This window comes from Phodopus roborovskii, unplaced genomic scaffold (assembly GCF_943737965.1).
Source record: "Phodopus roborovskii unplaced genomic scaffold, PHOROB, whole genome shotgun sequence".
In the NCBI taxonomy this organism is placed as follows: Eukaryota; Metazoa; Chordata; class Mammalia; order Rodentia; family Cricetidae; genus Phodopus; species Phodopus roborovskii.
In genome coordinates this window covers 6,722,644-6,746,911 of record NW_026126418.1, presented here as the reverse complement: position 1 = coordinate 6,746,911, position 24,268 = coordinate 6,722,644, and the positions used below count along the sequence as shown (strand labels likewise).

General features: G+C 43.4%; 1 protein-coding gene across 1 annotated transcript in view; it reads right to left on the bottom strand.

Moving 5' to 3' along the window:
* The window catches only part of Prr5l (proline rich 5 like), a 166,938-nt gene that overhangs the window by 86,350 nt on the left and 56,320 nt on the right, over nucleotides 1–24,268 (bottom strand). Inside the window, exon 2 of the mRNA XM_051184104.1 lies at nucleotides 20,373–20,519. The gene's annotated coding sequence lies outside the window, so the exon portion shown is untranslated. The remainder of the gene's footprint in view (nucleotides 1–20,372; nucleotides 20,520–24,268) is intronic.

Sequence of the window (24,268 nt, the reverse complement as noted above, 5' to 3'; positions counted from 1 at the left end):
TGTATTGTAGAGTGAGACCTTGTAACAAACAAACAAAAACACCAATGTCACAAAACAGAAACTGGAATCCACACATATTCCAGATGCTTGACCTCTCCTGGCTTGATCCCACCCACCCCCATCAGAAGCTGTTCTACAGTGTCATGTGTTCCTTGTCTCCTGGTGACCCTTGCAGCCTCTTGACCACTCAACTCCTTTTGGCCTTTCTCCCTTACTCCACCAATCAGCACAAGCAATAAGGCCAAATTAGGGTCTCTTGATTCCCTAAATGGCATCCTCGATTATTATCGCTTCTCTCTCTCTTTCCTCTTTTCTGATCCATCCCCAAGCCAGTTCCTGTTCTCAAGAGCCTCATCTTGGTTTCCTGGGTCCAATGGTTCCTCACTAACAAAATCCAGCAGGCTTCAGCTTCTTTTTTTATTAATAATTTTATTTTTTATTTTACATGTCGACCCAGTTCCCTCTCCCTCCCTTCTTCTTAACCTCTTTCCCCCATCACGTGCACCCTGACCACCCTCCCCTCCCAAGGCTTCAGCTTCTTACCAGCCTTTATGGCCAGACTTAGGAACACTCAATATTTTGACCTCAGGACACTATTAATCATTTTAAAAAGTGATTCAAGATTCTAAAAAGCTCTTATTTGTCTAGTTTCTGTCCATACTTCCTGTGTTCAAATTAAAAGTTAGAACTAATACAGTAAGTTTAAAATAGTAAAATCACTGTGCATTTTATGAAAGATAAGATTGTTCACAATGACAACACACTGGGAAAGAAAAAGCTGAGACACCTCTGAGTTTCTTGTCTATATAACCTAACAGAGATCTGCTACTTCTGCATTCAGCCTTTTATATGGACACGTACGCATTGCTTCTAGAATAGTCTAGGACTTGTGAAAGAATTGGAGTGAAGGAGGTGACCTAATACCTTCAGATTTCTGTGAAAGTAGTGTTACTCTCATGGATCTATGCCAGGGTCCTAGGGAAGGATGGCCCTGGTCTTGGAACACCTGGAGAATGACTGTCCTGATTGGAACCCTGGTTGTTCCTTATTTCCCCACAAATCATCCGAATAGTGTTGGTTGCTCTCCAGTATTCCTCGAACTGCTGGGCTGGAAGTGAAAATATTTGTTGTCCTTGTTCTTCACATTCCTACCAGACCACAGTCTCTCCCTCAGGATGGACATGGTATCTTCAGGCTATTCTAGTCATGATCTCATCTTTCTGTGGTCATTGTTGACCCCAGAGTTATCCCTGTCTGTCCTTCAAGCTTTTATTCATGGTTTATGGTCACTATCCTAACAATGGCTCATGTCACACTTCTTGATGATTTTAATATCTGTAGAAAGAATCTTTCTGAAACCACAGAAGACCAGATCCTCGAATTCTCTTCCAATGGCCTTGCCCTCTACTCTACAGCCATTGCTTACTCTCACGGTCAGCCTTGACCTTGTCACTTCCTGTGGGCCCTGTGTCCCACTCTAACCACCACATCCCATTTTCCCAGCTAGAATTACAATATTCTAACTCCACAGAGGCCTCAGTTGTAGCTAATAGTTTTCCTTGGGGTTTTGGTGATGACCAGATGAAGTTTATGGGACATATGTGAAATATTTGCAATGGTGCTTGACACATAGCATTGCCTTTTTATTGGCAAAAGCAAATATTAGGTATAACATTAAAGTCAGAAGACAATTTTGAGAGAGTCTCATATATCCTAGGCTGGCCTCCAACTCAGTATGTAGCCAAGGATGACCCTGATCTCCTTGTCTTCCTGCCTCCATCTCTGAAATGTTGATGTAACAGGTATTTCCAATTTTATGCATGCCAGGGATTCTCAAACCTAGGGCTTTGTGCCTGCCTGGCAAGCAGTCTACCAACTGAGCTACATCCCTGACCCCAAATAAGAAAACTTTTTGTGTCTGTTGTCCATATTTGATTCCCTTGATAAATAACCCAGTTCCATTAGCAGTCCAAGACTGTGCTTTGCTTTTAGCTTCTTCTAGCTTTTCTTCACTAATAATGAAGTTTGAGAAGACCTCTATAAGTCAGCCAAAAAAAAAAAATATATATATATATATATATATATATATATATATATATATATATATAGGCTGAGTATATTGCTGTATGACTTTCATCCCAGCACCTAGGAAGGAGAGGGAGGTGGATCTCTGTGACTTTGAGGCTAGCCTGGTCTACATAGTAAGTTCCAGGCTAGCCAGGACTATATAATGAGACCTTGCCTTTAAAATGTAAATAAAACAAGTCATCTTCAAAGTAAACCATGGCATTCATATTCTCCCCCACTTTCAAAAGTCATGTAACCATAGCATGAATAATTACATCAGATAGTGATCTGAGCATCAGTTACACACAAAGGCAAATGGAACAAACAAAAATTTCTTCATGTTTGCCTGTGTCTGTTTTGGGGTCAGAGGAGCATAAAGGAGGAAGAAAGCAAAGGGAACTGAGAGAAAGGAGTTCTGTTCCTCCCGGGGTAGAACTCTGGCCAGAGCTTTCATCTTGTGAGTCAGAAGCCTGATCAAAACTCCTTCAAGGAGACTGAGGAGGTGGCCCAGTAGATAAGGAACTGGCTGGGGAGCCTCTAAAGCCACCTAAAAGCCAGACAGGTGCAGTGGCCCTTTTGCAATCCCAGCACTCTGGAGGCAGAGATAGTAGATCCCCAGGGTAAGATGGCTATCTACAGCAGCAGGAATCAGTGAGCTCCAGGTTCAATAGAGGCTCTGCCTCAAACTAAAGTGGAGACTGCACAAGATATCTATTGTGAACTTCAGGCCTACACACACACACATGCATGTACACCAGTATACATGTACACGTACACACACACTTACACACTCTCACACACACACTTCCTGAAGGTAATTTGGGCTACTTTCTTCAACATCAAAGCCCCACACCCTACCCTATAGCTACCATTTAGTATGCTAGGTACCATGACACACACGGGTCCATCTGGTACATTTAGGGAATCAACTCAAGCTGAGTTCTCTAGAGACTGGTATATAAACTGGAACACTAATAAACAGAGATTTCTTTAAGACCTTGGCCAGAATTCCATTGATAAATTATCTCTTTAGGTTAAAGAGATGTTACAAATACATTGATTTTTCATTTGGTCTTATGTTTCCTTTGTAAATCAGAATTCCTTTTATATACTCTGCATGTCTCCTTCCTCCTTTTCTCCTTCCCTTCTTCCCTCCCCCTCCTCCTTCTCCTTCCTCCTCTGTTTTGTTTTGTTTTTTGTTTTTTGTTTTTTTTTCTTTAAGATTTCATTTGCCAGGCAGGCAGTGTCATATACCTTTAATCCCAACACTTGGGAGGCAAAGACAGGCAGATCTCCATGAGTTTTAGGCCAGCCTAGTCTACAGAGCAAGTACCAGGGGAGGCTCTAGAGCTATACCGAGAAACCCTGTCTCAAAAATCAAACAAACAAACAAACAAACAAACAAAAAACCAAAAAACAAAAACCAACCAACCCAACAAACAAACAAAAAAACAGACTTCTTTATTTAATGTACACTGGTGTTTTGCCTGTATATACTCTATGTGAGGGTGTCAGATATCCTGGGACTAGAGTTACAGACAGTTGTGAGCGGTCATGTGGGTGTTGTTCTTTTGTTCCAATTATAAGATAAAGCTGGAGGGAGAGGGTGTCCCTTGTGGGGGTCCCAAGGTAAGGGACCACATGAGGGAATAGCGGGTTCCATAGCAGGCTAGGGTGACTGAGGCGGAGGAAATAACATGCCAGGCAGACAGAGACACTGAGAACACAAAAGAAGAAGAAGAGAGAGAAGAGACAGAAAGAGAACAAAGAGAAGAGAGAGAGCAAAGAGCAGAGAGAGCATAAGTGGGTAGAGGTCTGTTTTGTAAAGGGGTCTTTTACACCTGTCTGCAGACTAATACTCATGGAATCCTGGGCTGACCAGAGTACTGTCTGATTGCATTCTGCCAGCTGACAGGGGCAGGCAGTCTAAAGCCTGAATCCTTACATTGGTGCTGGGAATTGACCTGGGTTCTCTGGAACAACAGTCAGTGCTCTTAACCTATGAGCCATCTCTCCAGTCCCCCCTCCTCTCCTCTTTTTAGCCCATTCCCATATACACACAAACACGAAACCTACATGTAACAAGTATAGCTGATACTAATCACATGTGCACAACATGTAGACACTGTAGAGGGGACTTTGCCAGTAGAACCTCACTCCTTGACAAGCTGTGAAATGGCTACTGTTATTACCCCCATTTCACAGAAAACTACCTTGGGCTTTTAAAAAACTGGTCAAGTCCCTTCACAAGGTCTCATAGCCTGTTGGAAACAGAAATAATCTCGAATCACATTATTTTATTTACTACTCATCGGTCTTTCCCAACTTCAGTCATCTTTCCATTACTATTTTCAAAGAGGCGGTTTGTAGAACTCTTTGGGAAAAGGAAGTGTTCTCATCCAATACATCCATTCTGAGAAGTGTGAGGAGTGAGGGGAAATTTGCAGGAACATAAAATGAAAGGTGTCAAAGCAAGAACCAGATGGATTTGCCCATGCTAGTGTGTCCAGCCCAGACAAAGTGAGCTGTGCCGAGCAGGGTGCACAGCTGCTGCACCAAGAGACCTCTGTGGATTCTCAACATGAGTGGGTAGTCGTCCTCTCCCAGCAGAAACCCACACCAGGTCCATTCAACATCTCCTCCCAGGGACTGCACTTGGGCTACCTGAAACCTGGTGTTTCACACCCTTTCACCAGGGAAGTCTAGATAGCTCCCCCTAGATGGTTGATTCTAAGAAAGTGCAATTCTGTAAGATTTTGTCCCTGTTACTGGAACAAGATAGTTAAATAATTCTCAGAACCCCTGAATACAGTGGTGATGTAGCTCAGTCAGTACAGTGCTTGTCTAGCATGTGCAAGGCCTGGGCTCAGTCCCCAGAACTGAATAAACCCAGCATGAGGGTGCATACCTGTAATACCAGAACCAGGTAGGAGAATTTCATCTTTGGATACATGGGAAGTTGCAGGTCAGCCTAGATTATAAGAGAGCTGGTTTTGTGGGAGGGGAGAGCCTGCATCCAGTATGCATTCGAATATTAGGACCTTGGAGATGGTCTTCAGAAAAGAAACATTCAACAATTTAACATCTGTGCTTGGAAGGCTCATAACAGCTTAAAGAAAAGCACTCTTCAGAGCAAAGCTAGGGAAGTGTTGTCCAAGACAAAATAATTCTGTCAGTCAAATGTGTTTTGTGAAGGACTGAGGAGGGTACAAGATCAAGGAGAGATCTTAATTGAGTCTACTTGGTAGCCCCTGCTTTCTGCGTTTTAATTTCTTGGATGACTAGTCTGCTGATAGTATCAGAAATTTACAGTGGAAGAAATAGTCCTGCTTCACTTTCCACTGCAGAAGCAGAATGAGTAACCTTGAACAATCTCCCCCTTGTCTTGAGAGACCTACTGTGGACATTTGAGTGCACAAGAGATGCCAGCCCCAGCTCAGTATCCACCCCACCACACTCCATCCCTACTGTGCTCCCTCAGTCAGTAACTGTTGGATCCCCAAGGCCCATGTTACACATACACACCAAACTGTGCAGTGAGGGGGGGATAGCCAGGGGAGGAGCTCAGTGAGTGACTAAAAGAAAGTTAGGAGAGGAAACGAGAGAAGGAAGTTAACTATGGTTTAAACTTATCAGCTTGCCCAACATCACAACTCTAGCAAGAAACAACAAGCCTCCAAATAGACCAGCTGAGCTCTTTGGCACCTCAACAAGCCACCAGGACTTGTGGTAGTAACATGGAAAGGCTCTTTGCTGGTCACATCTGCTGAGTGTATCAACTCTGTATTACCTTGCACCAACGCTCTGGGGATGAATGCCAGAGGACTAGGAGTTTAAGTTCATTCTGGGCTTCATGTTGAGTCAGAGGCTAGCTTCTACTACGTGAACTCCCCCATGTCCCACACATAATTAATATTGTGTGTGGATGTGGTACCCCATTTTCTGGGTCCTTGATAAAGACAATAGCTAAAGTTTATTGAGCACTTGCTGGGTGTCACACTTTAAGAACTTCACAGAGCTCATTCCCCACAGCTGTTCCCCAGAAGCAAGTACAATTACATCTTCACAGGCCAGGAAACTGGTGGCACAGAAAATAGTTGCTTTAGCCTCTAATTCAGTGGAGGAGTCAGGATTTGAAATGATGCAATTTGACCTCAAATTGTTGCTTTTCTCTTCCTCACTAAAGTCATTCTTTCTGTCCAGTGGCAGAGACCTCAAGTGAAGCAAAGAGCAAAGGCAATGGGCTGGGAAGATGGCTCAGTTGGTAAGCATTTGTCCCAGGCATGGGAGGGGGCTAAGTTCAGATTCCCCAGAACAGGTGCTAAGGTGTGCAACTGTAACACCAGCATCAGGGAAGCAGAGACAGGCAGGACTGAAGCTCACTGGCCAGCCGCAAAGCCACATTGGTGAGCTCTAGTTTCAGTGAGAAACCATGTCTCATAAATAAATAAATAAAGTGAAGAAGCAACTGAGAAGCGAACTGGTAATTTGGCTTACACACATAAACACACACACACACACACACACACACAGAGAGAGAGAGAGAGAGAGAGAGAGAGAGAGAGAGAGAGAGAAAGAGAGAGAGAGAAACAGGCACATGCACCTGCATGCATGCACATGTCTATATATCACATGAACAGATACATCTTCCACAAACACGCACAAAAAGAAATAAGGTGGAGAACAGTTGATGAATACACCCAGTACTGACCTCTGGCATTATGGGCATGTGCACATACGTGCATGCATAGCCACACACATACACAAAGAACACAGGCAAATAGCACTCATACATGGAAGGTTAAACATACATATATTAATTTAACCTGTGTTACCCTATTAATATGTAGGCTATGTAGAGTTCTAAGCACATTACAAATATCAACTCATTTGATTCTCCTGGCATCGTGAAGCAGCGCTGAAACCATTGTTATTTCTGTTACTATTCTCACTTCATAATGAATAAACGGAAGCACAGAGGTGCAGACAGTAGTTGCTTTGAGACTGAAAATTCAAACATTCTGCCTCTCTAATCTGTGGTACTACCCATCTCTGAAAAGAGCAGGCAGGTATCTTATTTAAAATGAAATAACATTTAGAGATCAATGGCTGAACATTGTCTCCAAAAGGAAAGTAGGGACATCCAAAGTCCTGACAGTAAAACAGCCAGGTGAGCTAATCACTGCCCAAGGCACAGTTCCTGGCCAGATGGGGTCCTATTGGCCCTTCTGCAAGCTTAGAACCAATTGTTTGTTTGTTTTTTGTTGGTTTGTTTGTTTGCACGCGGTTGGTTTCCTTGGGTCTAGCTGGTGCAAGAGGAGTTTTCTGTCAGCCAGGGTCAGGCAAGTGGAGAAAGGCTTGCTGTGAGAGGACCAACCCCCTCAGTCTAGTGCACTTGACAAAGGTGGGACCCGCTGATCAGGAGTTGAGCCCCTTCCCTCCTTTGCAGGAGACTGCCCCCACATCAGTGCCTGTTCTTTCAAAACTCCACAGAGGATGTGTGTGTGTGTGTGTGTGTGTGTGTGTGTGTGTGTGTGTGTGTGTGTGTAGGGGGTGGGTGCTGGAGTTGTTAGCAGCAGGAGCCAAAGTTCAAAGGAAGCAGTGGGGATCTTTGGCCCCAGCTAGGGCAAAATGCAGTCTTGAGCTGAATACCTACTCAGAGAGTCCACCCCAGAGACTGGGGCCCTGATATGAGTCCTAGTATGTAACATGTGTGCCATATATTATAAGCTACACAACCCAGAACAGAAACGTAAGTGAAGGTACCTAAAAGAACCAGGCTTGGTCCACAAACTTTTTAATTTTTTCTATTTCCTGGCACGCCAGAAGGAAGAACCAGACAGATGACAGTCACATTCCATTCCCTATTTCTCCTCTCCCTGCTTATCTTTGTCACTGGAGCTGTCTGAGAAAGGCAGCACTATCTAGGTGGGTGGTGCCAGCTGCGGCAGCACACTATTCACCGGATTCCGGGGTGAATAGTATGTAATCTTTTGAGCCTGGAGCACTTTATTCTCTTACCACCAACAACCACCACTACCCCTTAGATAGCTCCATTGGGAAGGTTCTTGCCATGTGAGCACAAGGATCGGAGTTCAACCCTCAGAACTCATGTAAAAAAAAAAAGCCCAGGTTTAATGGTCCTTCCTTGTGTTCTGGGCACTGAGAAGAGGGAGGCAGGAGGATCCCTGGGGCTTCCTGGCCAGCCAGCCTAGCCTAGTAATAAAGTCTCAGAATAGTGAGAGATCCTGTCCAAAAAATAAGGCAAACTGCATCTAAGGAACAATACCCAAGGTTGATCTCTGGCCTTAACATACATATACACATGCACACACGTACATATGTATACATGTATACATGCACACACGCACACCACACTCTTACTCCCAGAGCTGGAGAAAAGCATTGCCCTATTTCTGCCTCCATCCCTGCACTATACATACTCTCTCCTTTCAGCATCTCCCTTAGCATGGTGCAATCCTCAGGTTACCTGCTCGTCTCCACCCCCCCTCACACCACATAATTCATCTCTGAATCCAATGCCAAGACAGTGCCTGGGACATGACAGAGAGGACATACAGCCTTTTACAGTGTAAAGGGGGGAGGGCAGGAATGTAGAAGGGAGGATTGGTGGAGAGGGGGAGAGAGATGGATGGGATTGCTTTTAAACCACAAGTATGGCTTGAGAAACGCTAGAAAGACAGCCTTTACTGACTACATCAATTCTTTTTGCCCAGCACCTAAAATCCCCTGCTTTACAGGAGTGTTCCTTGGGGCCAAGGCTCTGACCCAGGTACCTCCTTTCTTTTCCCAGGGTGACATGTGAGACTGTGAACAGCCAGGCACCCCCCACCATTCCTTTACAAGATGAATTTTTAAAAGACAAGTAGGGGGAAGTCATGTCAGAACTGTGGAGCTGAAAGTGGAGGAAAGGGGCCCCCAAAGGGAAGGGAGGGATCAGTTTCAGAGAACCGGCCATCCCCATTCCCACCCTGCCCTCCTGCATGCCTTTCTTGAGCAAGCCCTCTCTGCAAACTCGAGCTGGTGGCCTGCTCTGCTTCTAATCCATGGAGTGAAAATTTCTAGTGACTCCTCCAAGGGCCTGCAGACGGACAGAATGTCACAGCATCTCTTGCCGCCCCACACCCACTTTATGTATCTGTTCCCATGACTTCATCCCTGTGACTTTTGATTTGGTAAGGAGCAACTCTATTGATTATCTCAGCCACAAAAGGAACCTCCGTGGTCACTTCATCTCACTCTGCCTTATGTGGCACCTTCTGCCTATTCCCTGTGGGAAATGGGACAGCCGGCTTCTGTGGGAACCTGTGATGGCCACTCCAGCAGCATTGCTGCCTTGGAGAGCTTCAAATGCCATACAGATTCCAGCTCCTCCTGCTCTCAAACTTCCATAAAGGAGACAATGAAACACAGTACATGGGTTAGTTCATGCCATCAGACAGCCTGCAGAGTTCCAGGTTATGACAAAGGCAGCCTCTGTCGGTTTACCCACAAAAAAAACAAACAAATGTGATCATACTGCTTCTTTTGATCACTCTTGATGGGTTCTTCCCATCTAGCAAAAATAATTTCTTAGAAGTCTTCAGTTTTTTTCCAAGTTGGTTGCTACCTAAGTCAGGAACTGAGAGGGACAACAAACTTAGTTGTTTATTTGGTGTCAAGGATCAAACCCAGGGCTTTACCCATGACAAATATAGATTCTATTACAGCTACATCCAGGGATGACAAAGAAAATTATTTGATGATAATATATTTAAAATAATAAAAACCCATCCCATAGTGACATAAATAATATTTTTATGAGAATATAATTATACTTTCCAAAACCAAAATATATTTCTACAAATCTCTTTAATGTCCAACTTGGGAAAAGACAGCTAGATTTCACATTTCCAGAGGCAGAGACAGAGAAAGCGGCAGAGAAAGGCTGACACACACACACACACACACACACACACACACACACACACACACATAGAAGACAGGTTGGGGGGCGCTACTGCACCACTTATTAATCAGCATTTGGAGTGACACTGTGCACAAAGGATAAAGCCTAACTTGGACTTGAGATATTGCTTGGTGAGACAGCACTTGCTGTGTAAGCATGAAGACCTGAGTTCAGATCTCAACACCCATGTGAAAATCTGGATGTAGCTATATGAGTGCCTGTAACCCCAGTGCTGGGTGCAGGGTAGAAACAGGAGGATTGCTGGAGCTTTCCAGCTGCCAGCCTGGTTCTGCATTCATTGAGAGACCATGTCTTAAAAGAATAAGACAGAGCAATGCTCAATCTCCTCTGACCTCACATGCATACTCAACACATATATACCTCCCCACACAAGCATAACTTATGTAGCTCTTTCCTGGATTGTCCAGTAGTAAGACCTTTTACCTTTTTCAGCCTGTTGTCCCCAGTAACCACATCCCTCCACACCCCTCAAGCTATGTTCCAAATGGCTACACCCTAGATAGTTAGATACTTGTCACAGAGTCTTGCTCTGTGCTTTGATCGTGGGCACAGGCTTTGATCAACACAACAGATATCTAAGCTCCTTGTTTTCCTGTTTGGTACCTTCCCATAGCAGGCACTAGACTAGGCATGGCCAATCTTCAGCCTGTGGGTGGCACGTAGCCACACACAGCCAAGGATATCTATAAATGGGGCCCAACACAAAAACAACCATAAACTTAATTAAAACGATATCAGATTTTTTTTTTTACAATTTTATTTTTGTACCTTGTTTTGTTCCATACTTGAAAGAAAACTTTGTAGATGACAATCTGAAAAAGCTGGACACAGCTGAAAATCTAAAGTGACTTGAATTTTATAGCTCCTGTCGTCAGGGAAAATTCTACTTCCTACATATTGCTAACAGTGGGTGGCTAGTGACACAGATCATTATCTGATTCTCCTTCCTGGTAACCGGGCACAGAGGGAGACCAGAAATCCCACTAATAATAGGTGGGCTTGTGCAAACAAAGAACGACAATTCATAGCTCCGTAGTAACAAGCTTGTGGTAGGTCATGATTTCTCAGAGACTAATGTGTAGATGTGACTGATAAAGGGCGTAATAAGATCCAGGGCAGGAGAGATGGCTCAGAAGTGAAAAGCACTTGTTCTTGCAGAGAATCTGGGTTTAGTTGCCAGCCCCCACATACAACCAATAGTCACTCTGGTTCCAGGTCATCTGATGCCATCTTCTGGGCTCCGAGAGTACCAGGCACACACATGATGTGTGTACATACATGCTGGCAAAACGCTCACACACATACATTTTTCTTAAAGAAATGTATCATTTTTAAGGACATAAGTTTAAAAACAACTTTTATATAAAATTTATTTTTTTTTTTGTAGAAAGGAGACACACACAGCACAGCACACTTTTGCAGGTGAGAAGACAATTCACAGGAACCTATTCTCTCCTTCCTCCATGTGGGTCCTGGGGACCAAACCCAAGTCACCAGGTTGGCAGAAAGTGTCTTTCCCTGCTGAGTTATCTCAACAGCCACAAGGACATAAGACTTTTACAATACTGAGAACATCAATCAACCTTAGACTTCAGACTGCAAATCAACAAAACCTGATAAGCACACACATTTATAAATGCAATGCAGATTGCTCATTTTGATCAACTCACCTCTCTCTCTAGCACCAAGGTACATCACTGTGGCCTCTCTCTCATACTAAGACAAAAATCCCACACTACGGAGCAGTAAACTCCCTTCCGTCCACATTGCAGGGGGGACTGCTGTAACTACCAAGAGTGTCGTTGCTCCTTGAGTCAAATCTGTCACTCTATGTGGAAACACACCCAGAGACACGAAGTGACTTATTCATCCAAGAGCATGTGTCTGTAAGACAGGTAGTGGGATCAAAAATAACAATCACGGACTATTCACGCCAGAAAATGTGGACTCCAGAGCATCATGGGTCCAGACTGATGGAGATCCAATCACTGGCATCAAAATAGTCTACCCTGGACTTAATGGGAATCATCAAATAAAGCCTAAAAAGTCTCCTTCAAACCATCACAAAAAAAGAAAAAAAAAAAAAAAAAAAAAAAAAAAAACTTCGGTGAACATGCTGAACACCACCCCACCCCTGGGTACCTGAGTCACTTTCAGCATCTGATTCTCTTGTCTTAAGCAGCCTCTTTCCTTGTGCCCGAAGTATGTCCACCACCCCAGGGAAGGGAAGAGACATGGCTGGCTTATTGCTGCTGTAATTCTGCTTGTTTCTTATCTGCTGTTGCCAAACTCCCAGGAGTGATACACACATTGTATTTCTACCTGTTCTTCCCTCCATTGACCCCTGTGAACACTTGTAGCCTGGCTGCCTTCCCAACACTGTACAGAAACCAGTCGCTCAAGGGTCAACGATGTACTTGTCAAACGGTTTTCACATTCTTGCTGTCCATGCCCAATCTTCTGTCATCGTGAGAGACCCATTGTAATAACACAGAGCTCTTTTCTACTTAAAAATAGGTCAGGTATTTAAAGGCTGTTGACAGCTCAGTGACTGAAAACAGGGTCTCTGGAGCCAGACTGCCCAGTTCAAACCTTGTTATCCCAGTGGACGAGCTTATTCTCAGAAGCAAGCCATACCCAGGGGCTCCCATATCTATAAACTTACCTCATTAGCCTTGGTGAAGCCCATTCGATAGTCCTGTAACTGCCTTGTGCATAGCTCAGTGTTTTCACATGCCACAAGACTGCCCCTTTGCGCTGCCTGGTAAGAGTCATAGTGGGAGCCGTGTCTTGCCTGCTGCTATGTGCCAGCTCATTTCTAACTACTTGCCATGGCAGTATCTCTGCCACCATCCAATGCTTCACTTCATAGGCACATGCAGCATTCTGCATTTTTTTCACTTTCAAAAAAAAAAAAAAAAAAAAAAAAAGCCCCACCTGACCTCCACTTTCATTATGAGAGTGCATCTCTTTTAAGTAGCACATTTCTATCATTGCCTCTGTGATAGGAAATAACAGGCTCAGTAGTATTTACTATACCTTGAAGCTAACTACGGTACCGACAGGCTGTTAATAAGGAGCAACCAGATGTTACAAATCAAGGAAATTATCCTAATAACCTGCTCTAACCTTTGGGAGTGTTTTTGCTGAAAGCAGGTTTTGCTCCTAGGCATAAGATAGTATAAACTGAGAGGGAACTAAAAAGTTCTGTAGGTTCAAGGAGTGACGTGCAGGCCCCTGGCACTGCAAAGGGCTTTCCCACCATCATAGTACCAGGTCTCCAGAAATGTCGTGGGTGAGTATTGCTATGATGTTCATTACACAGACAAAATGAGGGCAAAATGGAATCCACCCAGGCCACAGTAAGCCAGGCTTCCAACATAAGTGCACTTGCCACCAAGCCCTCATCCCATTTGATCTGTTTCTGTGGCCCTTGCAGAACAACATGCTCCTGGTTTTCTGGCCATTCCCACTGATGATCTTTTACCATCTCTGGCTTCCATCTCTTCTTTTATTCTCTGTGGGAGTCTAGAAACGGCATGGGGTGGTCCTTCCTTCTACCACAGTTGACCATGAATCCTCCAGTATCCTTCATTCATTCTTATCCCCAACAGCTTCTATAGATCTCAGCGCTTGGTAGTAAAACAGTACACACACATGGAAAAAATAATAAGCAAACCAGCTTTCCAAAGACAATATGGGTAAAGAAATATTAATTAATTAGCTGTTAACAAATGATAATTTTAATTAGATCTTTGCAACTTTAAGCTTTTGTTTTATTTAATTGTGTGTGTTTGCTTGTTTTATTTTTCAAAACAGGGCTTCTCTGTGCATTCCTGGCTGTCTTGGAATTTGCTCTGTAGATCAGGCTGGACTTAAATTTGGAGATCCGACTGCCTCTGCCTCCCGAGTGAGTGCTGGGATTAAAGGCATGAGTCATTATGCACAGCAAATTCCAGCTTTTAAAGTTATTTTTTAAAAACAGTCAGTAGGAAGGATAAACATATATGTCTACCTACCTTCACTGACATTTTCTGCTGTTTTTTTTTTTTCCACAACACTTTTGTGGTTATATATGACTACAAAGTATTTGACTATTAGAAAATATTCAGAAAAGTCAAAAGTTAGAAATTAAGATTATCTCTAATCCCATCACCCAGGCATTGTTAACACTGGATGAAAGAAAATGCCAAGCCCTGTGAACATTCTGACACTGAAATGTGCTCATTTCTTCAGGAGATATTTACTGGATGCCTATTGTGCACAGACATGTATATAAACACACAAATAGGGCAAAAAAGACAACAGAACAGAATGAACAAAAATCCCACTCAGGGACTGGAGATGTGGCCCAGCAGTAAAGAGCACAGGCTGCTGTTCCAGAGGACATCGGTTTGATTCCCAGCATCCACACGGCAGTTTACCAACATCTGTAACTCCATTTCTAGAGGATCTGATGCCCTTTTCTGGATTCCAAGGTCATCAGACATGCACACAATGCACAGATACACATGCAGGCAAATTATGTTTTCCTGCACTTAACTTTTTACAAAAATTGAAAAGAAACTCTCAGTCCATATTCAAGTGGGGAAGACAGGCTAGAAACTAAATAACTGAGAGGTGGGTTGGAAGAAGGCATTTGGTGTTACGGAAAAAGAGAAGCATGTTCTGGGGAGTGGGGACTCAGAGTGTGAGGAGAAGAAATGTATCATTTTTAATCATGTGATCCAAGCATGTCTCATTGAAAAGGAAGCATTGTGTGAAGACATGTGGGGTTGAGAATCTAGAAGAAGAATAGTCCAGGTGGAAAAATAGCAAGTAGAAAGCACCTGGTGTAATAAGGCCCTTGCTGGGCCACAAAAGTTCAGGGAGCCAATGAGGGGCTGCAATGGACATAGGAGGACAATTGTAGATGAGACAGGAGAAAGAAAGGCACCCTGGCCCTGAGAGGGTTGAGGACCATGGAAAGGCTGTGAATTGGGGTGGCTGGAGAGCTTTGAGCTGGTAAGGGAAAGGGACTGAGACAGGGAGAGTCCCAGAGAAGCCACCACAGTTGCCTAGTGAGGATGCTACCTACATGAAGCAGGACAGTAAAGGTTGAGGGTGAAATACAGAAAGTCTCCAGGCCCTTCTAAAGGAAGGCTATGCCTTCCCCATGCTCCAGTTTGGATAAGGACAGAAAGAGAAGGTGCCAGGGCATTTGCTCAACACTGCTGGAAATAAGCTGTCATCACTAAGGCAGAGGAGATGACAGGTGGTAGAGCTGACAGATGATGCAAAGGGGTGTTTTTTCTGTTTGCCTGTATGTTTTGGCATGTTAATGCTGATAGGGGATTGATATATATGTCTGAAGTTCAGGTGCGATAGTTAATGACCTTTCTCCCCTTACAACAGTAAGCCAATTGGGGCTTTCACTTCCCTTTTTATCTTCAGTACTTATTAATTTTGACACAGAACTTCCCTCCCCAAAGGCCTGTTTGTCTGTATGATTTCCACCTCCTGTCTGATTAGTAAGTTCTTTGAAAGCTGTGATTCATCTTTATGTAGTAAAAAAGGCAAAGGACTTCACTTTTAAAATTAGCTGGTCACAGCCGTTTCTACAATGTGTGTACGTGTGGGGGTAGTATCTACTGCATCAGTGGGAGGCCTGGGAAAACAGGATAATCTTTTGTTTGGAAAAGCAAGGTGAGAAATTGTTGGGTACAAAGGTTTCTAGGGTTCAAATGGGAAAGAGAGACAGAAATAAAGGAAGGTAAATGGCCACTACAATACAATGGCATAAGTGTTCTATCTTTTCTCTTTCAGTTTGAGTCACAGGCATATTGAAAGTGTCCTGGAATCATGAAAGAGATGGGAAGAAGTTGTTTTTCAAGGCAGGGGCTGTCAAGGGCCTAGGAGCACAGAAGGCAGCTGGTCCAAGGCAGAGCCACCTAAGATGCTTTGATGCTGCCTCATAACCATGCACTAAATATGGTTCTGATGCCTTGTAAGTACTCAGTTATTTGATCTCCACAACAGCCTCACTGATAGGCACTATCCATACTTCCATTTTTCAGATGGGAACTCTGTGGCACAGGGAGGCTGCATGACTGGCTTAGCATCTCCAAGCTCAGAGCAGAGAGCCTTGTGCTAGTACCCAAAGTCATTATGTTTACTCAAAGATGGTGACTGTTAGTCTAGGACAGTCTGGGAAATAGAACTGAGAGATATTTGAATCCACACTCAAGAGACAGAGTGCTGGAGAGAACTGAGAGTGACTGCTAGCATTCACACACATGTGATGGAGAAAAGCCAACTGCCCAGGTCAGAGTAGAGATGGCGCTGCCTCTCTGCTTTGTTCACTCTTCTGTGGGACATTTTCTGGTTACTAAAGAAGACTATGAGCTAGACAATGGTGGTGCACACCTTTAATCTCAGCACTTGGGAGGCAGAGGCAGGCAGATCTCGGTGAGTTCAAGGACAGTCTGTTCTACAAAGTAGATTCCAGGATAGACAGAGCTGTTACATAGAGAAACCCTGTCCCTGTCTGGAAAAACAAAAAGAGAGCGAGGGGTGGGTAGTGTGTGAGCTCAGAAATCTAAAACCTACCAGGACACTCCAGTATAGATTAAGTGTTTGGTTTTTGTTTTGTAAAAACTTTAAAATGTTGGGAAGTGAAGCCAGAGAGATAGCTCAGCAGTTAGGAGCACATACTGCTCTTTCAGAGGACCTGAGTTCATTTCCTAGAACCCACACTGGGTGGCTCACAATAGTCTATAACTAGCTGCAGAGAATCCAGCATTTTCTAGCCTCCAGAGACACGTGGCACACACACACAAGCATGAACACACAGACACATACACAGCATGCATACAGACACACACAAGCATGAACACATACACACATAAGCATAAACACACATACTTACAGGCATGTACATACACACAAGCATGTATACACACACACACAAACATGTACACAGGCACACACACACACCTAAGCATGCACAGACATGCACACACACTCACACAAGAGTGAACACTACACACATTAGCATGAACATATACACACAGAAACATGCACACACACACACACACAACATTATTTTTTAAAAGATAGGAAGTAGTGAGTTAAACCTGCTTAACTGTGCTACTAAGCAGACACAAAGGAAATTGCTCAGACATGTATCATTGCCCCTAGCACCTCACCTCACCCCCCATACCCATAGAAGCAGACACGCTCATTATTCCTGCGTAGGAAAGAGCTGGTACCTAGGGGTTCCGGACAAAGAACACTTAGCTTGCCTTCCCTCCCTTGAACAATTGAGCAGAAGGAAACAGGACATTCAGGCCTGGACTTCCCCACAGGAAACTCTGGCCTCCTGCTTCCCTTCTCCATGGCCCTGGTGGAGTTCCAGGTGAGCTACAGCCTGCTGGATAAGCAGACTCCAAGGAGGGCCAGCGAGCACAGATGGACTTTAAAACAGTTTTAAAAACTTGTTGTATCCTTAAAATATTCTTTCAAATATTTTTATTATTTTATATGTGTGGCATTTTGCCTACATGTGTATCTATGTACCTGGGATGTGCCTGGTGCCTGAGGAGGCCATCAGATCCCCAGGATCTGGAGTTAGAGATGGTTGTGAGGTTAGTTCTGGGAGTCAAACTTAGATCTTCTGGAAGAGCAGCCAGTGCTCTTAACCACTGAGCCATCTTTCCAGCCCCAACTTGTTACAGTTAGAACAGCAATTTTTTAAATTTCCAGTTCATCACTGAAGGGTGCATATTATCCTCAACTTAACTCTGTGCCGAGCTGGGGGAACTAGAAAGTATTGGTTCTTAAATGCCTGGGTCCACCTGAATCACTTTAGCGCTTTCCTGAACCCTGCTCACCACAGCAGGGACACCGATTCTACCTTATGCATGTGCTGTGCTTTTAATTACATCATTGCTTTGGAACATGGTCTTAGTGTGTAGCCCAGGTTAGCTTTGAGCTCTCAATTCTCCTGCCCCTACCTTCCTTGTACTGGCATTAAAAATGTGCATCACTTCTTGATGTAAATGTCCTTTCTATGTGAAGATACCTACCATCACATTGACAAACTGTTCTTGGATTTAGCACTCATTACTAGCTTTTAATTGGCTATGTACATGAAAATGTACAAGACAAAAGTCTAATTCTCTAAGATGATACTTGCAGCTGGGGCTGTATATTCATATACACCATATACAACCATTTAGGGTGCGAAGCAATGCCTTACATCACTCAATGTACAAAACAGATAGAAGTGTCTGGAAGTTCCAAGAGAAGACATCCCGGTGGACAGAAGAGGTGAGATCTGAGTTGGCTGGAGGAGGGAGGCGGGGTTAGACCTACTGACAGGTGAGGCAGAAAACTCCAGGCTTTGCATTTTACATTGCCTAATCTGTAGCCTGCTAGTTACTCTATGAGTACTTCCTAGAGCTCACTGTGCATCCCTTGAACCATTAGAAGCAGGATATTAGTGAAGACCTGAGCCCAGAGAAAGCTATGCCATCAAGTAATCTACGATGATAATGGACTGAACCACTGAACTGAAAGAGAGCCACCCCAATTAAATGCTTCCTTTATAAAAGTTGCCATGGTCATGGTGTCTCTTCATAGCAACAGAATTCTAACTAAAACACTCTCCCTTTTTTTTCCCACAAAGTGACAAGTATGAACAACTTGAAGACTTCCCTAAAAACATAAAAAATACACACAGTTTTTCTCTAAGCTAGCCAAGTGCAAGCAAACCATGGCCTGCAGACCCACTAACAGATTTTATCAATAAAGCTTTATTGGAACACAGCCACATCTATTCTCCTATATATTGGCAATAGTTATCTTTCTACCAGATGTGAAAAGATGAACCATTATGACAGAGGCCATATGTCACACAAAATCTAATTATGATTCAGTCATTTGCAGAAAGTGCTTGTTTCTTCCTGACCCATGCCGTATTCTCTTAACTATTTCATGATAGTTGAGAGATATCAAATAATATCACAAACACCCTTTAGGTCACCAAGTATTGGTCTAACCTTCTCTTTTCTTTTCCTTTCTCTATCCTTCCCCTCCCGGCTTAGATCTCTTTTTCTTTAAACAAATCTAGCCATATTTTAGCAGCAAACAGTACCTGTAACTAAGCCTGATGACCGCCCCCTCTACCCCCCAGGACCCACAATGTGGCATAATGTCCTGTAACCTTTACACAGACACCCCACACACAGGTACATAAACAAACAAATAAATGTATTACTAATGAAATGATTTTTAAAGACATCTAATGTTTCACAACATAGAAGAAGTATTACTAATTCTCAATTTTCACTATCAAGGACCATCAGATTGTTTTCAGGCTTCTGCCTCTATGGATAATGATGCTAAGGGGAGCTGGACGTGATTAAGGAATCCAAGGGGCTAGAGAAACACAGCCTCATTGCAGACATGCAACTCCTACTGTAAACTTCCTGAAGCAGCAGTTTGAGCCAGCTCTGGTTGGAGGGCTAGGAGGAATTAGACTATGAGGAAACAAAGTATGTCTCCAAGTGGCACCTGTGTCCTCATAGTCACCTGGTACTTCCTAGAAGTCTCTAGTGTGTAGAGTTTTTGCTGAGTATGCACTCTGTTACCTAAGCCTCTCCTGTCTTCTAGGAAACTCTCCCAGGGCCAACATCATCACATCCAGACCATGTTTTCTGATACTGGCAGAATAAGAGGCCTCTCGGAACAAAGCAGAGTTATGAAAGGAGTCTTCACAGATACTTATTCCTGACCTCTTTGTGGGTCAGAGTCATAAAACCATAGCTCCTCCCCAGAAGGTGATACATCTGTTTTCCCATAGGAATTCTGGGGACTCAGGTGTGCTCCAATGTCCTAAAGACATGACCATGGTGATGGGAGATGTCATTCTGTAAATATGTTTCTCATACTGGTTAATGAATAAAGCACTGTTGGCCAATAGGAAAGGAAGATAGGAGGGACTAGGAGACAAGGAGGAATCGAGGAAGTAGTAAGGAGGAGTCAACATGGAGAGATTGGAGAGAGCAGAACCACAGGCACCCTCTCTCCGGTAAGATAAGACCACGTGGAAGTACTTAGATTAATAGAAATGGGTTAATAATTAAGACAGAGCTAACCGATATGAAACTAGAAACTGGCCTACAGCATTATATCTAATACAAAGCCTCTGTGTGTTAATTGGGGCTGGCGCGGTAGTAAGACCGGTGGTGGAAAAGCTACTCGTAACACCATGGTACCATCTCTAGGTTATCTATCAGGATTGAGTTCCATCACATTGGCCCTTCTTACCAACCTTCCCAGGGCTCTTGCCAGAGGATAAGACACAGCACATTTCTCAATGATTCATTAACACTTCCCTCCTGTTGCTGACCTCATGTCTGTCATTCCAAAGGTCTTCCTCAGTCTGGCAGTCACGTGCTCCCTTCTTCCTTCTGGCATCCTGTTTGGGAAGATAAATTCATTTCTGAGCCATCAGTCCACCTCTTACTGGGCAAAGAATACCAGCGTGGCCTCACCAGCCCTTCTTCCGGTTGCTGCTCTCATTATGACCTGCTTTCCTAGCTCCAGTGCAAGCCCACAGGGAAAAGAACCTTTTATCTCCAGCACTTTGCCATCTGGAACAGCCTTCCGGAACATTCCTGAAAGCCATAAATCTTTGCAAACTAGGTTTTCCTTTCTGGCTCCTGCCTGTAAACTTGACAACCATGTTGTTGCTAAATTTTAACAAAACAATCATGAATATATATATATTACAAAGAGGCAAACTTCAACAGGAAAGGTGAATTCCTTGGTATTTGTGCTGCCCCCTACTGGATAGAAATCAATAAATATGCTGGCCAGTCTGCTCTTGGTCAAAATGCTTGCGGTTTTAATTTAGGTTGACTTTAAATATCAGTCTTGGAAAGTAACACTCATCTTTGTTATAAAGGCAAAGCACACCACAGTCTATTTCAGGCCTCCTGATATCCATTAAACTGTTCTTGCCCTTTGATCCAGTAATTTGCTTTCCAGAAATCTGCCCTGAAATAAGGAGAAAAGTAAACAAGAGATTACTCTCAGAGACGACTGTATTGTCACTATTCATGGTAGCCAAGAATCAGAATGAAGTTAAATGTTCAGTAAGCAGGTGGTTCAGGATAGCCATAGGCCAGGTTAGCGGATCAGCCACAGGCGATGCAAGCTATTGATGTTGAAGGGTATGAAGAGGTGTTTATGTCATGGCAAGTCAGGCAGACCTGCCACACAACTGTACAGTCTCATCTAAATATGCATATGAATAAGTCTGTAAGCCTCCAATGGTTCCTTTGAATGATTATATTGGTCATTTTATACACTCATATAACTTTGAATTTTTCTGCAAACAAGAAAGTTGCATGGTCGAAGAGCAAGGTTTTAGAACCAAACAACTACAGTTTCCATCTTCACTCTGTCCCAGACAAGTGGCTCAAGCTGTGCAAACAGACCTGCTCCCTCAGCAGTAAGCAACAGTCATAATGGGATCTACATCTCTGTGAGGACCATACACATTGCCCACGTATGTTTACTGCTCTTGGGTTCAGTAATAAGCAATGGTTGTTACTCTAAAAGAAGATAGAGTAGGCAAGTTGTTCCCTCACAACCTAAAACCAAGTCTGCATCCACTCTTCCACAAAATGCAGAGGAGCAGAAATTGTGTGGTTTCTACAAGTTGTCTTGCACGCTTAGGGAAGTCCTTGCTCTCTGCGTTTTTGGCTGCTAAACCAGCCACTTTGCATGACTAGGTCTCCAAGAAATTGAAACCAAATTTCAGAGGCAGGTTTGTGGGCACTACTTCTAGCACTGAAGAAATTACCCCAGTAGCCACAAAGGAGGCCAAGACTTCTTATATATTTTCAAAGTGGGTGGAGTCAACAATAATAAGGCACTTTAGCTAGTATATAATCTTGAATACTATTTATGGAGAGTGAATGAGAACATTCCTTAACTATGAGTCTCACCAGTGAAAATTCATTTCTAAAGTTTGATATGCTCACTAGCAAAATGTCCAATATCTCTCAAAGGTTAAGGTATTCAAAGCACTGAAAAAGACCTCTTTGCAATGAGATTTTTCTGATATAGCATTGGCTGAATGCTGATTAGCATGGAGCTGCCCATGGGGTTCAACTTCAAAAAATAATACATACATAAATACCTTATGGTATGTGTGTACATGCTTCGGAGAGATTACAGACCTGCAAAGCAAGAAAAACAACCCCTGTACAGCAAGTATGCAACAAACTATGTGGTATGAACTCTTATGTAAAAATTCCTACTGACTAAATATTTGAATTTCATACTTTTGGCAGGCACTCCCTTCAAGATTTTGAACTATAGTTTTCTGGGGTTTTTTTTTTTCTTTTCTTTTCTTTTCTTTTTTCTTTTCTTTCTTTCTTTCTTTTTCTTTTTCTTTTTTTTTTGCTTCCTTCTATCTTTTCTTCTTTCCTCCTCATCTTCTGTTCTTTTCATACATTTCCTTCATCCCTTTCTTCCTTCCCTTTTTCTTTCCTTCTCCCTCTCTCCCCTACCTTTCTTCCTTTATTCTTTCCTCTTTCTTCCTGTTTGAACAACTGGGAATGGTGCTCGGACTTAACTTGGTTAATATGAGCCAGCAATAGAGCTGATCATAGGCTGGTCTTGGAAGAATCATGTGGGGATCTTTGCCTTTTATATATTAGCTCTTCACATTAACTTGCAAGTCTTAGTGAGCTCAAAATCCTTTTTTCCTTTGTGTGTGTGTGTGTGTGTGTGTGTGTGTGTGTGTGTGTGTGTTTGTGTGTGTGTGTGTGGCTGACATGGCTCAGTGGGTCAAGGTACATGTCTCTAAGTCTGACAACCTGCCTTGAATCTGGGACCCATGTTGTAGAAGAGAAGCAGCTACTCCTGCAGGTTGTACATTGACCTCCATTTACATAATGAATGCACCTTCCCTCCCCACAATAAACACATAAATGTTAAAGAGGGGGTTCTCTTTCATAAAACAATGCCCTCTATTGAAACAGCATTGTTCTTGTTTTCAACTCAGTAATGCACATCCTGGAATCCATTCATCTGCTCTGAAGGAGTTTTCATCCCTGTGCAGTATGCATGGCCTGGTTGGTATTTAAAAGCACCTGCAAGCTCTTAAACAGAGACGGCATGGGAAAAACAAAGTGGCCAAATTACCTGATCTTGGAGGAAGAGTTTCATGAATTATTTTCTCCACTCCATACTGGTATGGCCATGTTTAGTAAGTGATCGAGAGCGGGGCTTCAAGAAGAGCCCTAAATGGAAAGAGTGGGTGCTGCCTCTAGAGGTTCTTGGGACTAGAGGAAGCACTCCACCCCACTATTCCTTCCAGATCTTCTACTCACCAGGAATTCCATACAGAGGCCAGCTTTGGTATTCTAAGAGGTCTCCATTTAGAGAGGTTTATCAGAGAAATCAAAGCAGGAAGTATTTGGATCCGATAACAGGACTAATTGGCATTCCTCTCATTCTGTAGAGAAACATAGACCAAGGCAGGGGACTGGGGACAGGCCAGGGTGAGGTAACACTGCACACTCTTAAAGCATCCAAGACTTTTGTTTGTTTTTTTAGAGACAAAAGTTTCTCTGTGTAGCCTTGGCTGTCTTGGAACTCATTCGTAAACCAACCAGGTTGGCCTTGAACTCAGAGATCTGCCTACTTCTGTCTCCCGAGTGAAGGGTTTAAAAGTGTATGGCATCATGCCCTGCTTCACTGGAGGTTTTAAAAAGCTATTTCTTTTTATTGGAACCTGGGCTTCTATAGCAGTAGTGTGCTATCATGATACCCGCCCTCTTCTCGTGGGGCAGGACTTTTCCTTTCAACTTCCTCACTCCTCAATTCTGTTTCCTGGTGGGTATTCTTAGATGGAAGAGTTTTACACAAGAGAACGACAATGGAGCTGGCGCTTATGGAAAATGCTCTGTGGAGCAGGAGTGACCATAGGCTCATAGGTTAACTTCTTCATAGCCATTTGGCCAGAGTCTGACTTAGGAGCTTAGTCTGACCACAAGTCCCAGCTTTAGCTCTTTTAAGCCCATTCTCTAGCACTGTAGTAGAATCTTAAAACCACCTTAACCACCCACTGTCACATGTATAGCTCTAGACACAGGTAAGTAGAAATGTTCAATGAGCATCTTCAATTTATAGCTCTCAGGTACCATGCCA